The 18,491-nt window shown below is 41.3% G+C and overlaps 1 protein-coding gene across 1 annotated transcript in view; it reads left to right on the forward strand.

Moving 5' to 3' along the window:
• LOC130929535 (collagen alpha-1(XI) chain-like) overlaps window positions 1-18,491 on the forward strand; it is a 540,279-nt gene that overhangs the window by 193,629 nt on the left and 328,159 nt on the right. Inside the window, exon 3 of the mRNA XM_057856736.1 lies at window positions 11,470-11,606. The gene's annotated coding sequence lies outside the window, so the exon portion shown is untranslated. The remainder of the gene's footprint in view (window positions 1-11,469; window positions 11,607-18,491) is intronic.

Consider the following 18,491-nt stretch of genomic DNA (forward strand, 5'->3'; position numbering starts at 1 on the left):
AGTATGACAAAACCGGTGTTCTCCCAAAATGTGCAACACCGGCGAAACGTCGTCCAAGAGGCGAATTTGACACCCAAAGTACTACCATGCGCTTTCAGCTTGTTATGTTTAGATGCATAAAGACAGAACATACTAAAGATGCCTTAAGAAAATACTTTAATGTAGTAATGTCAAATAAGGGTTGTTTAAATGCACTACATGACTAAAGTGGTCAACAGATTAACAATCTGCTTTAAAGCATGACATAATGCTTGAAAGTATGACAAGGAAACACATGCAAAACATATTTTGAGGCAATTAAAAGGTAATAAAAGACTCAAAACACAAATAGTAAGTACTCGCTGCTTTTTTTTTTTTTTTTTTTTTGAAGTTTGTGTAGAATTTATTACCAAAAAAAAAACATGGCATCAGTGAACTTTGCCGTTCCAATAGCGCCTTATTCAATGCGACCCCTGTAGGTGTCAGGTGGTGACCATGCTCTTAACAAAAATATTTTCAAAATCTCTTTATTTTCCAAAATTTCACACTAGTTGTGAATGGATTTCCAGTTCAAAAAGGAAAAGACAAAATGCGATGAAAAGCGGGACTGACATCCAACACCCACACAAATAAATAAAAGAATAATAATAATAAAATAAAATGAAGAAGAAAAAAAAAAACCAAAAAACAAAAAGAAAACCAACAAAAATAAACCATTAAATTAATCCCCGTCACTGCCAGTGAACTTCGTGACCATTGAACATTGAGTTTTAGTAATAGTTTTGGATAATAAATATCAATACAATAAACAAAAGAGTTGCCAGATTGTGGAATGCCAAGGGCTTAAGAGGACTGACAAATGTTTAAAAATGGTCCCCAGGCACGTAAGAATCTACCATTAGAATAATGGAGAGAATATCTGATCTTTTCAATTTTCAAGCATGTCATTAAGGCCGTCAGCCATTCGGTATGTGTGGGAGGGAGGGGGTCCACCCACCTTAGAAGGACCGACCTACGAGCCAGGAGGGAGGCAAACGCTAGAGTGCGGCGCTGTTCAGAAGATAGTCTTGAGTCCTCTGTAACTCCAAATAAGCCAATAAGGGGTTTCGGTTCCACCCTCACTGTCAAAATCTGTGAGAGGGAATGAAAAACCTCTGTCCAGAATTTGCCAAGTTTAGGACAAGTCCAAAACATATGAAAGAGTGAGCCGTCTGAGATATTGCATTTGGTACAAAGTGGGCTAATGTCAGGATAAAAAGTGGCCAGTTTGGTTTTAGAGATGTGAGCTCTGTGGACCACTTTGAATTGGATTAAATTATGACGAGCACACAGAGATGAGGAGTTGACTCGTTTTAAGATGGATAACCATGTTTCCTCAGAAAAGGGGGTACCAAGGTCTTCCTCCCATTCTGCCCTGACTCTATCCATAGATGCAGTCTTCAGGGCCAACATCATGCTACAAAACACAGAGACATGCCTCCTCTGGTTTGGATTTGAGGAAAGAACTATGTCAACAATAGTCTTGTCAGAGCTTAGCGTGGTGGGTAAGTTAGAAAGTATAAAATGTCGAATTTGTAGATAACGGAAAAAATTTGACTGTGGAAGAGCAAATTTGTTGCGTAATTGTTGAAATGTTGCCAAATTATTACCAATAAATAAATCTTTGAAGTGTTCTATTCCCCTCTGACTCCACTCTTTGAAGGCGGGGTCATTGAGTGAAGGTTTGAAAAAATGATTATGTAATATTGGGCTTGATGGTGAGAAATCATGTAAAGCGAAAAACTTTCGGAACTGAGACCAGACCCTCACTGAGTGTTTTGACTACTGGATTCTTTAAAGATCTGGTTGAGAGTGGAAGAGAGGAGCCAATCAATGCAGCCAGGGATACATCGTCCGCTGATCTCATCTCCATTGCCACCCAGTCAGGAGGATTTGGGCGATTATGAAAGTGAGACCAGAATGTGAGACACCGCAGGTTGGCCGCCCAATAATAAAAACGGAAATTAGGCAAAGCGAGACCACCGGAAGCCCTCGTCTTTTGTAGGTGAGTTTTATTAAGACGAGCCCTTTTTCCTTTCCAAATATAAGAAGAGATAATCGAATCCAGATGATCGAAAAAGGTTTTGGGAATAAAAATTGGTAATGCCTGAAATAAGTACAAGAATTTTGGTAAAATGGTCATTTTAATGGAACTGCTTTTAACTAATGTGTGCTTGTGTTGGACATCTCACCACGTAGAAGGAATTGCGTAAGACCGGTAGTGTTCGTCTAGAGAGTGACAAACTACGTTAACACCCCGTGCGTTCATTGCACGCATTAAACATGGCGCCCTCTGTAGGTCAAAACATGTACCGTATTTTCCCTACTGTAAGTCACATTTTATTTTTCATATTTATGTGTGTTTTTATTAACTCATTATTACCAGGATATGATTTCATGATGACATTTCATATTATTTTCATACTACCATAAACCGTCAACAAGAGGCCACTCTAGGGCTGTGTTGATAATTTCAGCATTGCCGGTAACTTTTTAACTTTTAAAAATAAGAAGGGCTTAACAAAAATGGCACCGAAAAGGAAATCCTGCTCTGCAGAGCACAAGCTACAAGTAATAAAGTATGCACTTGACGAGTCTGACGTAAGTGATGTGGAAGAGGATGTGCCGCATCGTCTACTTCCGGAGTAGGGTTGGGAATCTCTGGCATGAAGCCGATTCGATACGTATCTAGAAACACGGGTTACGATTCGCTTAAGAAACGATACATTTTTAAGGCCGAGCGATTCGATACGATTCGATACAGTGTAAGAACGATACGGTTCGATAGAGTGAAAACGATACGATAGTAAATATTTGTTGTGTGTGTTTGTACAGTATTTTAAACATATAAAAAGACCCCATTTCTAATATAGCAAAATTAAACAACAAAATTTCCAACCAATGTTATGTTTTATTTTTTTATGGAAAAAAAAAATAAGGCTTACTATATGACCGTCATTTTGTTGGATGGGATTGATAATAAAATAAAACTCCAGTGACAGACAACAATAAAGTGCAGTAATTCAATTACTGTATTTCCTGGTGTTTTTAACACAAGAGGTAAGTAATTTAAGTGCAAACGTTCAATGTAAACATCTTACAAACAAAAAATATTAATTATATGCAGCAGCTCTAGGAAAAAAAAAAGAATTAAACCTGCTAGTGTTATCATAAATAAATAATAAATTATGCTTTACGACTGGTATAATTGGAGGAATAAAAACATGGCATTTTTGACAGACAGGTCAATAATCATTACTTTAACCTAATACACAGCACAGACATTCACTTATGCTTGTGCTTCCTCATTTTTTATCCCTCATCACAGTCCATATCTTTTTTGAAGGGCAGATTTTTCTTGAGGAAGCTCAACTAATCCACATGTTTATGTTTAAGTAGACTGCGTTTCGTGGAAACAATATGCCTCCCTTTCCACTATTGGAGTATGTTATTTTTCCAGAGTCAAAAACTCACGATCTCTGTACCGCTCCACACTTCACACAAGCTCTGTCCCATGCGAACAGATCTGGCTGCCTTCATCACTTCAAAGTCCGACTTTTGTTTTTCTGGGTGCGTTGAAAATCAATCGCTGCACGTCGCTGGCGTCGGTGATCACACTGTCCATTGTTTTAGCATGTTGCTTCGTTGCCACTACTAGTTTCGTTTTGGGCTGTGAAGAAAATGCTACGGAGCGTGCGTTACAGTGGTTTCATTAGCTCTCGCGTTGTTATGACACGCCCGTGACGATCGGGTAATGACGGCCACTAGTAGCGGTTCTGCCGAAATGCATGGGACGTTGAGGCAACCACGACCGTGAATAGTGCTTGTCCATATTTTATCATGCGTGCGGTCTCGATCTAAGTGCGCTGTGTGGTGAATGACACAAGCGCAGCGTGTGAAGTAAAAGCTAAATTATTATCCCATTAAGCAATGCATTGAACGAGGCATTAGAGGCCGATTGTTGTGCTCGCGATAGCCAAATTCTATCTCTACTATCGGTTCATTGAATATTTAATGGCTAATTACTGTCGAATGGTAACTTTACTATCGATACATCTGTATCTCTCACCTGTAAAACCGGATATCCGGTCGTATCGGTTTATCGTTCTCAAGCTTACTCCGGAGATAGCGGAGTTGATGAAAAGTGACACTGAGGATGAAAATTTCATTGGATTTTAGCTATTTAAGTATTTTGATTTACACGGATGGTTTTGATAAAGTTGTTAGCATGTTATTTATGCTATAATTAAAATCTTAATATGTTATTTTAACATACCAGGCATGTTCTCAGTTGTGTCATGTAACATTAACAATACCGTTAAGCTTGTTGGAGCAATAATACACGAAGAAAAAAAAAAAAAGTGACTTGGTTATGTTTTTCCTTCTGTACGAAATTTTATACATTTTTAAGAAATGGCAATGTTTTATGTGTTTCTAATAACATATTTTATTAAAAGCGAACAATTGTGGCTTATTAGAGCCTAAAAGTCTTAAAGTCCGAGGTTCCCTTTAAGATGTTAAATGTGTCACTTTGGTCAAACTGCCATCCAATTATCATTAAAGTAACCATTATCCACCACTGTTGTCATCTCCAAAGGCAGACAATAAAAATTCAATGTCAAATTTCAAGGTATTCTTAACCATTATACCTTCATTAATACAGACTTGTTCTGGCTCTAGTCCGTATCTGATTCAAGGTGTTAAATTCATACAATTTTTACCAAAACCCAGCATAAACCATTACCTCAGGCAATTTCATGGCTCTATTACTATCTTCCAAGGCGGAATACTGGTGGAACGTCTTGCTGTCCCCATTCCATGCCTTTTTTCAAGGTGTTAAATTTCACACTTGCGTTTTGTTTTTCTAGCCTTCACCATTGACACGGGTGTTGTCCTGACTCTCTTACCCTCTTCCAGGTAGGCACCGCCATTCTGTTTCTAACTTAAGTGGGTGTTTGGTGTTTAAAATTCCATCAAGTGATCCATGCAGTAACCATTCACAGCGGACGCAGCATTATGCTGCTGTAATATCGATGCAGAAAATGTCTGGAAACCTTCAATGTAAAATAATTGAAGGGTTTCTTTCACCTGGTGGTAGTTGACAGATGGAGAGATTATCACATACAGTGGGGCAAATAAGTATTTAGTCAACCACCAATTGTGCAAGTTCTGCTACTTGAAAAGATTAGAGAGTCCTGTAATTGTCAACAGGGGTAAACCTCAACCATGAGAGACAGAATGTGGGAAAAAAAAAAACAGAAAATTACCTTGTTTGATTTTTAAAGAACTTATTTCCAAATTAGAGTGGAAAATAAGTATTTGGTCACCTACAAATAAGCAAGATTTCTGGCTGTCAAAAAGGTCTAACTTCTTTTTCTTTTCTTTTTCTTTTTTAATTCATTATCTGTATAAAAGACTTGTCCACAACCTCAATCAGTCACACCCCAAACTCCACTATGGCCAAGACCAAAGAGCTGTCGAAGGACACCACAGACAAAATTGTAGACCTGTACCAGGCTGGGAAGACTGAATATGCAATAGGTAAAACGCTTGGTGTAAAGAAATGAACTGTGGGAGCAATTATTAGAAAATGGAAGACATACAAGACCACTGATAATCTCCCTCGATCTGGGGCTCCATGAAGATCTCACCCCGTTGCGTCAAAATGATAACAAGAACGGTGAGCAAAAATCCCAGAACCACAACGGGGTCGCCTAGTGAATGACCTACAGAGAGCTGGGACCACAGTAAAAAAAGCTACTATCAGTAACACAATGCGCCGCCAGGGACTCAAATCCTGCACCACCAGACGTGTCCCCTTGAAAGTACACGTCCAGGCCCGTCTGCGGTTCGCTAGAGAGCATTTGGATGATCCAGAAGAGGACTGGGAAAATGTGTTATGGTCAGATGAAACCAAAATAGAACTTTTTGGTAGAAACACAGGTTCTCGTGTTTGGAGGAGAAAGAATACTGAATTGCATCCAAAGAACACCATACCCACTGTGAAGCATGGGGGTGGAAACATCATGCTTTGGGGCTATTTTTCTGCAAAGAGACCAGGACGACTGATCTGTGTAAAGGAAAGAATGAAGGGGGCCATGTATCGAGAGATATTGAGTGAAAATCTCCTTCCATCAGCAAGGGCATTGAAGATGAGACGTGGCTGGGTCTTTCAGCATGACAGTGATCCCAAACACACAGCCAGGGCTAGATGATTTGCAAATAAATTCTTTAAAAATCAAATAATGTGATTTTCCGGTTTTTTTTCCCACATTCTGTCTCTCACCATGATAGGTAAAAGTGTAGGAATACTTTTTTTCCCACACACACTTAGGAAAAAAATAGTGGATAGAGTATGTCGCCAATAAGACATACTCGGAATGAAAAACAGAGTAAATAAAATAAAGAAGTCGCATACACTGGTGCAGTCGACAAAACTCCACACGACTCCGTTTTTCCATTTTACTACTTTAAACACACAATATGCACTTTAATTTTTTGTCCAAGCCCTGCAACTCAATCCGCACGCTGGTTGTTCACTCAATCAATTAATTGATTTTTCTGCCATCTTTTGCTTCCCTCTCCTCTGCGGGTTCCCGATGGAGGCCGTTCTATTGCAGGGGTCTGCCAAGTATTTAGGCTTTCAACAGCCCGAGGTAATGTGCTTCATAGTGCTCTGAGCTTAAAACCTGAAACTACTCAGGACTCCCTAATTCAGTTAGCCAAGCCCAAGGAGGGTGAGTGGGCTGTGTCTGCTAAATCCATCAGCTGCTTGTACAAGATGATGCTGCACATGTAATCTTTTGTGAATGCCCCCCTTGCTGACAGTCAGATGAGGATTGATAAATGACCAGTGTGACTGTGAATGTGACTTTTGAGGATTAAGCATGAGTGGTGGTCGGGGGGAGGGGGGCTCGAATTGTACTGGAGTAAACTGGAGTCCATTGTAAATGGAATAACATGTTTTAACTGGAGTAAATCATTTTTTATCGCATCTTAATTGGAATAAATCCTGCCATATTATATCGTAACTGGTGTGAATTGTAATGCAGCGTAGTTGGATAGAATCATATACCGTTATTGGAGTGATCGATATCGTTTTGTATTGAGACATAGATTGAATTTAGCTCACACAATTGTGTTGAAATCGTATTACTTTGCATTTGGAGTAACTTAGGTGGGGCGCAATGTTCCCTCTATGCTGCGCACGTGCCCAATCGCGCACTGCTTGCACATACTCAGCGCGTGAGAAAATCTATGCAGCGCACAAAATAAAATTCAACATAAACATTGTAACGTTAATAGGATGATGTGTCAGCACGACACTCCAATTGATGTATTCGATTCGACAACGCTACTAGGCTAATTATCAGCACTGCTGTGATATGTCAGCGTGAGACTCCTATTGGTGCGTTCGATTTTGCAACGCGACTAGGACAGTTGTCGGCGCCACTGTGATGTGTTAACACGACACTCCGATCGGTGCGTCCGATACGGCAACGCGACGCTCCTATTGGTGTGTTCAATTCGGCAACACGATGCTTCCACTGGTGGAGAAGAGTGTGCCTGAGTCTTGTGCTGATATACGGAAGCAACATTCCGCTGCCAATCTTTGCAAGCGCTAAAGTATTGTGGCGATTGTTATATGTCCCGCCCATTGTTACGTGTTCTGCCCCGAAATGCATCATGGGCAACCGTGACTGGGAGTCGCTGTGGCCAGTGTTATATGCAGTGCGTTGTGTTCAATAAAGCGTGTTCTATCTTAGAGTCGTGCGGTGTATGAGGCACAAGAGCAGCTAGTGTGAAATAAAGTTAGCCTCCTGTCTTTCTTCCCCACGTCGCTCACCACAGTATTAGGATCTGTTGAAATTCGCTCCTCCGGCCAAGGCGCACGGAAACAGCGACAGCCAAACAAAGTTCCGTTCTGCCAATACCGCCTCTACGCGCGCCAACCGGGAAGGCGGAACCTCGCGCGTTCATCTCTGATATTAACACTTTCTACTGACTACATGTTCCAAGAGTTTGAAAAAGACTCGCCGAAAGCAGGTTAACAATTTATTCGTCGACAATGGTCTAAAACAAGGCAAAAACAGACGACAGAGGGACAATTCTGGATCCAAAACAAGGCTACTTGTTTCCAAGCAGCAAAATCTGTCTTATCTCAGTGTCAAGTGTTTTTTAAGTCCGTGGGCCGGCCGGAGGTGTGTCCAGGCGTTGCTTTGGGATCATCCCTCTCTGGCTGGTTTCGGGCTGTTTAGGTTCGTGCCTGGATGGGATGTGGTTGCCACAGCGACCAACTGGTATTTACGTCACAAGCGCCTATAACTTTAATATCCGGGCTGGCACTACTTGTTTTAGGACAAAGCGCACTGGTCTTTGTCTTTGTTCGTTTGTCGGGAGGACTGATTGCCAGAGTTTCGTGTGTCAATCTTGCTCGTGGCGCACACGTTTTGGGCTTCTGTGATAAGATGGCGTTGTGTATCTATTCTGTTTCTTTAAACTATGGTGTGCTATTTATTTTACATTAGGCGAGTGTGTGAGTAGTGCAGTCCTACAGTGAATATGAGAACTGATACTATTCCCTGATTGATTATATAACGTGTGTTCGAGTAATGCAGACAGTTAGACGGTGCCTACGAGAAACAGTACCATTTTTCCTTTTCCCCCTCATGTGCGCCGATAAGGTGATTCACTTTTCTGTGTTCAAGGCCACTGAGTGGAGTCTGCCTAAACTATAGTTAAATGAATGTGTTATACTAATGCAAACAATTATATGGTATGTGCGAGAACGGTACCTTTTCCTTTCAGATCTTATTTTAGAACTGATATAATGTAGTTAATTAGACCAACATTGTTTCCTGTACCATTTTGCAACGTAACTCAATGAGCGTCAGGTGTCTGGCCAATAATATGATCCAGTTCACTTCACTTGCGCTACGCAGCCAATCGTAGCATTGACAGGGTTGTGCATATGTTCCTTGCCCATACACACCATGCAAGTTAGCTAGCTAACAACAGTGCAGCAGAGTTAGGAGACGCAATTGTTAACCCCTTTACATGGCGAAAGAAACGGGTGGCGAAACTGGAGAGGAGGGTCCGTCGGTAAGTCGAATCACGGATTCAGGAGGAGCAGTGTGGTTTTCGTCCCGGCCGTGAAACAGTGGACCAGCTCTACACCCTCGGCAGGCTCCTCGAGGGTGTATGGGAGTTCGCCCAACCAGTCTACATGGGTTTTGTGTATCTGGAGAAGGCGTTCGACCGTGTGCCTCGGGGAGTCCTGTGGGGGTTGGTGCCCCGGGAGTACGGGGTACTGAGCCCCTTGATAAGGGCTGTTCGGTCCCTGTACGTCCGGTGTCAGAGTTTGGTCCGCATTGCCGGCAGTAAGCGAGTTCGTTCCCAGTGAGGGTTGGACTTCGCCAAGGCTGCTCTTTGTCACCGATTCTGTTCATAATTTTTATGGACAGAATTTCTAGGCGCAGCCGAAGCATTGAGGGGTTCCGGTTTGGTGACCTCAGCACTGCATCTCTGCTTTTTGCAGATGTTGTGGTGCTTTTGGCTTCATCAGGCCATGACCTCCAACTCTCACTGGAGCGGTTCACAGCTGAGTGTGAAGCGGTTGGGATGAAGAACAGCACCTCCAAATCAGAGACCATGGTCCTCAGTTGGAAAAGGGTGGAGTGCCCTCTCCGGGTCGGGGATGAGATCCTGCCCCAAGTGGAGGAGTTCAAGTACCTTGGGGTCTTGTTCACGAGTGAGGGTAGGAGGGAGTGGGAGATCGACAGGCGGATCGGTGCAGCGTCTGTAGTAATGCGGACTCTGCACCGGTCCGTAGTGGTGAAGAAGGAGCTGAGCAGAAAGGTGAAACTCTCGATTTACCAGTCGATCTACGTTCCTACCCTCACTTATGGTCAGGAACTGTGAGTCGTGACCGAAAGAACAAGATCACGGATACAAGCGGCCGAAATTAGTTTTCTCCGCAGGGTGTCCGGGCTCTCCCTGAGAGATAGCGTGAGAAGCTCGGACATCCGGGAGGGACTCGGCATCGAGCCGCTACTCCTCCGCATTGAGAGGAGCCAGCTGAGGTGGCTTGGGCATCTGGTTAGGATGCCTCCTGGACGCCTCCCTGGAGAGGTGTTCCGGGCATGTCCCACCGGCTGGAGGCCCCGGGGAAGACCCAGGACACACTGGAGAGACTATGTCTCTTGGCTGGCCTGGGAACGCCTTGGGATCCCGCCGGAGGAGTTGGTTGAAGTGGCTGGGGAGAGGGAAGTCTGTGCTTCCCTGCTAAAACTGCTGCCCCGGCGAACCGACCTCAGAGACAGCGGAAGATGATGGGATGGGATGGTAGAAACTGGCGGCGATCATGCACTCATAAAGCCAATGTAAAAAAAGAAATGTGGTTCTTTTAAAACGGAATGGCTGTCGGAGTATGTGCAAACAGAAGAACAAGCGGTTAAAATGAGTGCGATTTTTTTCTGTTTTTTTTTTTTTTTTTAAACCTGTGCTTTATGCACTGCAAATTTATAAGCAGGACTCTCACTATGGTTTAAGCAGGACTCTCGCATATAACAGTAGACATCTCATGAACAACAATATTTTGGTCTTTTTCATTTTAAGTGAGCCAAATCAATATTTAAAGTAAAATAATGAAAATTGCTGCTGTAATTTCATTCTTTCATTAAGCCATGTAACTTGCTATGATCCAAGGTTTTGAACAGGCGTGACACTGGTGTGTGGCCACCATGTACACATCTGATGTTGCTCACCGTGGTCCGCAGTCTGCTCAGGGAGCTAGTGTGTCTGCTTAGACACATAAAAATTTAGACAGAACAATGCTGGGGAGCAGAGGTTTTTACAGAAACAAACAAAACATTTAATCATAAAATGTAATGTTTCATGTGATTGCCTTGATGTATGCAGGCTCCTGACTATAAGCTTTTAATAGCTTCTTAAGGAAACCTGACTCACACATAATCTTGGCTCAGCACTGTGATATGATGTACACTTTGTAAATATGAATGTGTGTGTGAATAAATTGAATTGAATTGAATTGAATAAAAAAAAAAAAAAAAAAAAAAAATCAGTCCTTTTTACTTTACTTGTTACATGTGCGAGAAGATGAAAACTCTACTTACTTTGGTGAATTTTAATGCTTCTATTTATGGGCAACCTGGATTGGAATGAATTGTGTTGTCTCACATTGTAATCATTGTGTGATGTGATAATTGGGGCGAATTATAACATATAGTAATTGGAGTGAATCTGATTGTTTTGTTGTTCTGATTGAAAAATATGGTATTGTATCGACTCGAGGACTGTATGTTCAACACATATTATCAATGATGAAGATCTTCACCTCTCACCTGCTTTTACTGTTTGTCTTAAAAAATACCCGGAAGCTTTACCGACGATTGGGTTGAGTGAGAGCTGCTCTTCTTCCTCTGCTTCCAGGCCAAGCTCGTTTGACAAGTCCCTTGACTCTGACGTCTTATGGAGTCGAACTGCAAACACACGTGCACAAACATGCTAACAAGCTGACACTGCTGGAGGTGACAGACAAGTAACTCAACACAACCAAAGTGCATAAGGTGAGAGTATATACCTTGTCTTGTTTGTTAATCATGTAGGAAAAAGCATCCCCATGTTTGCCCTAAACATTCGAAGAAAATGTACTAAAATCACATCTTGTAATAATTCGACCAATTAAAAAGCATTACGATAGAGCTATGAGTTCAAGTACAGGTACAAGAAAAGAAAAGGAAGTACAAGTATGAATTAGAATACAAACAAACAATCAATCAAAGGTAACTATTAATAGCTGAAGTAAAGGTATAAACTAGAGATGTCCGATCACGTCATTTTCAAAGTATCGGAATCGTCAAAAAAATATCGGCCATGCCTTTTTTAAATATACATATATATATATATATATATATATATATATATATATATATATTTTTTTTTTAATTAAATCGTTTTCTAATTGTAATTAACGTTACAGACATAATATGTTACACTTATCCAGAGTCTTTAGTTTAGGTTTAAGGTAAGGTTATCAAATTTATCCCAATAATGGCGGTAATTAATTTTTAAAAAAAATGTATCATGTTAAAATATTTAACGCAATTAATGCATGCGCTGCACGACCCGCTCACGCATTGTCGCGCTCAATCTGTAATGGCATCGTTTAACCTATATAGAGAGATAAAAGGCAGCGTAAAACGAGTAGAGTGAATTTTGGCAGCCTTTGGAGCCTTTTTTTAAATTGGCTCAAGCCTTACAATCCCTCTCCCTACAATTAGAAATATCATAGGAAGCAATGTGGGGAAGCAATGTAGCAGTTGATCTTTTTCTCAATACCTTAGGTTATTTTCCAATGCAGAGAAGATATATCCATTGGTAGCACTATGCACAGTCATGGTTCCACTTCCCATCATGCATTTGAGCATGGCCTTCAGGACTATTTACTGAAAACTCAACAAATACACTAGATGGCACTATTTAGTCACAATATACAAAGTCACAAGTCTTTCTATCCTTGGATCCCTCTCACAGAAAGAATGTTAATAATGTAAATGCCATCTTGAGGATTTATTGTCATAATAAACAAATACAGTACTTATGTACTGTATGTTGAATGTATATATTCGTCCGAGTTTTATTAATTTTTTTCTTAATGCATTGCCAAAATGTATATGATCGGGAAAAATTATCGGGAATGATTTGAATTGAATCGGGAGCAAAAAAAAGCCATCGGATCGGGAAATATCGGGATCGGCAGATACTCAAACTAAAACGATCGGGATCGGATCGGGAGCAAAAAAAACATGATCGGAACAACCCTAGTATAAACAATAAAAGTTGAAAGAATTAAGCATTAAGATTTTTTTTCAACAAACTGTGCTGCTATGGTTGAGTCTGTGGAGATGGTCAGTTTCCAGCAAGGGCCACTATTTCAAATTCTGGCGCTGACTGTTCTCAGTCTTTGGGAAAATAAACTGTAGCCTACACATTGGTTTATAAATGTGTGTGTGAATGAGTGGATGTGATCCACTGTACAGTGCTTTGGGCAACACGATGGTGTCGACAAAGTGCTACATAAGTGCAGTATATGAAGGAAATGAAGGAAAAGGTACAAAAAGTACGAATTACATCAAAAGCAAATGGAACAAAAAAGTCACTGTCTGATTTGCTTAAAGTCGACATGTATTTGTTTGACTAAAAAAATATCCAGTTACAAACATTTTTTGCCTTTATGAGTGTGTTGTGTGTTTTTTTTTTTTTCTTTTTTACGGCCCTCAATTGTGTTCCCTGCCATCAACACGTCCTAGAGGTGAAGTGAAATCTCAGACGCTTCCCCGGTGACTGCAAACACGGGCTAATGGCATCGCTCGAGGCCTGCCCGGGCCAAGCTTGTCAATACCATTTCCCTTACGCTTCTCCCGCTTGCCACTTCCCATCTGGAGCCAATTCGTGAGCCGCGAGGTCAACGCCTGCCGCCACATAACACTTAGCCCCGCTCGCCCCCTCCCTCTGCTCGTTCAGTCCTTTTGCTCTGCTGAGCCTTGCTTCATTGTGACAGCTTGGCAGTGCACTACATCACCCGCAACACTGTAAGCTACCAGCCCATTAAAACTTTGTTTAATATAATGGAAATGGTCTGCAGACCTTGCTAATGTTACATGTATATTCTATGTACTGACTTTTTGGGACGTTCCTATTTTCGTTGATCCAATGAGCACTGTCAAATGAGTACTTTTTATGTAGGCAATTTTTCGCTGATTATAGATATCCTTTATGTGCAATGTTGATCTTTGTTATGCATACACAGTATAGATCAGAGGTCACGGAACCGCAGACCTCGGTCTGGTTCCGGACCCCCAAGCCGTCTGGACCAGATCTCAAGCTGTCCGGACTAATACACGTTGCAACAACAAAAATCATTTTTTTTCTGCGGGTTTGCAGAGCGGAGGTGGCCAACAAACAAAAACCTTAGCGGTGACGCGCGTGAGCCAGCCAATGGGAGTGAAGCATTTGAAAGTTATTTTTAGAACAGCATGTCTCACACTCGCTTTCCAGACGCCACGGAGTGACAGCCAAAAACTGAGCCGAATGAAGTTGGAGGAAGAGGCGAAAAGGTACGGCAAATGGTGTGCTCAAAACTACGCAAGATTGATGCAGAAAACAGAGTGTTTAAGGAGGAGTAGACCAACACATTTTTGTTCATTTTACCGGGTGGCAGCACAAGAACGCTTTGCCTCATCTGTTCAGAGACGGTGTTCTGCCAAAATCTGCTACATCGGCAAAACGTCCTACATTAGTCAAATTTGACAGCCAAAGTACTACGGTGCGCGCTAAACTTGTTTTGTTTGGATGCATACAGGCTGAACGTACTAAAAAATGCCTTAAGAAAATACTTAAATGCAGTTATACCAAATAAGGACGGTTTAAATACGCTACGTGACTAATGTGGTCAACTGCTTCAAAGCTAACACAAAAAACCACAATGGCTAAAAGTATGAGAGGGTAATACATGCAAAAAGTATTTTTCAGGCAATGAAAAGGTTCTAAAAAACTAAACAAAAACAATAGTGAGTACTCGCCGCTTCTAACCGATGTGCGCATGCGTGCGGATGCTTGCGCAAGCGTGCTGAGCGTTGCGTAGACGTTTCGCCACGTAGTAAGGAATGGCCAAACAATGGAAGCGCTTGTAAAAAGCAGCCATTTGAAAAGGCACTATGAAACGAAGTACGCAGCTTTTTCGCAGTTTCCCTATGAACTCTGCCATCTGTTCTCAAAAAATAGCGTAATTAAGGGCTCAATATGATCACGTTATTATTTATTACTAATTAATATTTATTAAATATTATTTATTACTTACTATAAATGTATTTTTTATATTTTATTTACATTTTTGAATGTTGTAATCGTCAGCATGGCCACGTAAAGATACGTTTGTATTTTTGGGAAAAAAAGAAGCATTAAAATATTTCCGGACCCAAGATTGTTGTAATTTTTTAAATTTCGGACCCAGAGGATTTTTTATTCATGACCCCAGGTATAGATATTAATGCTGTCAGTTAATGCGTTAATAACAGTGTTAATGCAAACCCCCTCTTAGGCTGTCAAATTTTTGAACGTGTGATGGACCAATGGCGGCTAAAGTTGGGCCAGAGTGAAATACTGGTTTTCAGACAAAACCTAATTTTGGATTTTAATGGCAAAAATAGGGCATGTTGACGTGGCGTTACCAGTTTGAACCTGCCTGGCAACTTGACTTGATCCATTATGGTATTTAGTCAGGCACCAATTGTTCAAATTCCCTCACTTAAATAGACAACAATATGATTTTCAGGATTTTTCCTCCTTTTTTTCAACCCTCGTAGTTGTGGAATGCCGATGATGAAAATTACCGGCCTTTCTCATCTTTTTAAGTGCAAGAGCTTGCACAGTTGGAGGCTTACTAAATACTTTTTTTGCCCCACTGTAAATGCATTAAAAAGTGGTGCACCTTAACTACAATAACAACTGTACTAAGATAAGACATTACAAACAAAAGTATTCAAAAATCTTACCTAAGTATGGTTCAGTTCAGTCTGTAAAATGGCAACAACGGCCAAGATGCATCCTACCAAATAGCCCTTATTTTAAAGCCGCGAATGCGACCCAAAGCCAAAGGTGGATACCCTCCTACACATACATACATCAGGTGCCTAAACAGCAGGAGGCTGTCATCACCCGGCTTGAGGAGTTTACGACGACTCCTCCCTTTTCAGTCAAGGGTACATATTCATGGCGGCCTTTTGCTCTGCTTCACCGCCTGAACTGTTTAACCGACTCCCAAAGGGTGAGCAACGCGCCAGACACCATGAATTCCAAGGATTCAGATTGGTACATACATTACCTCAAGGCACTGTCAAATTGGCATCTGACATGTTACTTGTTATTTTGAGTCTTGGTATTTATTTCTTTGTACTGGGTGGCAGTTCTTATTCATGAATGATACCATCAATTATACTGTAATTAATCTTTCAGTATGCTATGATGAATGTTAACTAAAGATGTCCGATCGATCGGGTCCGATCACGTCATTTTCAAAGTATCGGAATCGGCAAAAAAATATCGGACATGCCTTTTTTTAATATATATATATTTTTTAATTAAATCGTTTTCTAATTGTATTTAACGTTACAGACAAAATGTCTTACACTCATCCAGAGTCTTTAGTTTTGGCTTAAAGTAGGGCTATCAAATTTATCGCGTTAACGGCGGTAATTATTTTTGTTTATTAATTAATCACATTAAAATATTTAACGCAATTAAAGCATGCGCTGCACGACCCACTCACGCATTGTCACATTCAATCTATAATGGCGCCGATTTACCTATATATAGAGCTAAAAGGCAGCGTAAAATGAGTTGAGTGAATTTTGGCAGTCTTTGCCAGTTAACACACACACACACAAAAAAAAATTCCAATTGACGGTAGTAGATTCACATGCTGCTTTTCCAAAGATCTCATGATCTGGACAAAGTTGATCATCATGTGGAAAAAAATAAAAGCCTTCACCAGCTTGGGGTATGTGTGTCTGTGTGTGTGGTGGGGGTAATCTTGTAATTTTGCTAAGTGACTCATCAAAGATAGTCATTTAATCCCTAAAAATCTGGACCAGGAACACACACATGCACACAAACTCTTTTGATCAGAAAAATTAGGTCAGCGAGACCTCCAGAGGAACACTCAAATCCATTTGGGGGATTTGAAGTCAATTGCAGGAATGGAAAGATCAAACTTATTTGTCTGACGCAAAGCCCCCACGGTGATCTCATTCAATGATATTAGAGGTGAAGATGCTTATTTCCCCACCCTTCCGTTCACACCCCCAAGTCTCTTCTAAAGCCCAAAGAAGCGCTACTCCTTCGTCATAGGGTCAAGGTCAATCACAGGTCTCAATCAATAAGGATGAAGAAATACAGTGATAACTTCAGGGTTCCCAAACTCTTACATGCCTTACTTGAGGCATAGTATGTAGAAAAAGGTGGGTGTGAAAAACGTCAGAGGAAGTCTCAGGTGTGATGTAACTCACAGCGGAAGTGATATGACACCAGACAAACCACCTTAAAGCAACACTAGGTAACTTTTCAACCTTTATAAAATATTTCCATAACATTTGTGATAATATGTCGACTGACAACTAATTGAATGACACCTCTTTTATATCTTGAGGGGGTCTGTATCACTTTCGCTGTCACTAATTAACTTTAAGAAGGGTGGCTGATACTCTGCCAGACAAAAAAAACTATAAATGTGCTGACTGCTTTACGGCATACGTCACTTCCCCTTTTCCCCATTCATTATAAAGACGGAAGTTGATGCGAACACTTTCGCTTGAATTCTGCAAAGATGGCAGAGCAACAAAAGAGACAAAAAGTTTTGTCTGAGGAGGAAAAAAAATCAGATTCAGAGATTCAGAGATTTTATTTGTCATTGACACCGAGACTACCAGGATATACAGAATAATCATTGGTTATTGCATTGGCATATGCTATTGTTTAGCCACAACTGGATTCATTACCTACCCAGCCGCTGGAAACAGAAATGTTGTTTAATCAATCTGCAGATGACCAGGAGATTGATTTTTGTTTGATTGATCATTTTATGACACTGTGCGGGTGTGCGCTGGTCTTCATGGGAAACACAGCCTTCCTTAAAGCAAAACACTACTGCTTATGTCCACCGGCGTCGCTAAAATCAGCTGAAGGAATTGCCCCCCAAGGGCCAAGTGCCACTCTGCTGATGTCGCTTCCCCGCGAGTCAATCTGCGGGGCTGATATTCCGCGCGTTCACTCCCTGTGTTAACCCTTTGTACTGAATCCATGTTCCATAAGTTTGAAGAAGGCTCACCGAAAACAGGTTGACGATTTATTCGTCGACAATGGTCAAAAAACAAGGCAAAAACAGACAACGGAGGAACAATGCTGGATCCAAGACAAGGCTAAATAGAAAAGTTTCCGAGCAGCGAACCGTTTGTTATCTCAGTGTCCAGTGTTTTTGAAGCTGCGGTGGAGTGGGCAGGGCCGAAGGTGTGGCTGGGTGTTGTTTTGGGCGTTTAGGTTCGTTAGTGGCTGGGACGTGGTTGCCACAGCGACTGACGCTGGTCTTGACGTCCCAAGCGCCCGCTATCAACTTTGTTATCCTGGCTGGTCGAGACGCTACTTGTTTTAGGATAGAGCGCCCTGCTCTTTGTCCTTGGAGTGGCCGGGAGAACTGATTGCGATAGTTGGTGCGTCAATCTTGCTCGTGACGCACACGTTGGGCTTCTGTGATAAAATGGCGTTGTGTATCTATGTGTGTAGCTTCTGTTCATTAAACTAGGGTGTGCTATTTATTTAGGTGTTTTTAGAGTAGTACAAACAATCCTACAGTACATATGAAATGATACTATTCCCTGATTGATTGTTTTACGTGTGTT

Source organism: Corythoichthys intestinalis, chromosome 14 (assembly GCF_030265065.1).
Source record: "Corythoichthys intestinalis isolate RoL2023-P3 chromosome 14, ASM3026506v1, whole genome shotgun sequence".
NCBI classification, from domain to species: Eukaryota; Metazoa; Chordata; class Actinopteri; order Syngnathiformes; family Syngnathidae; genus Corythoichthys; species Corythoichthys intestinalis.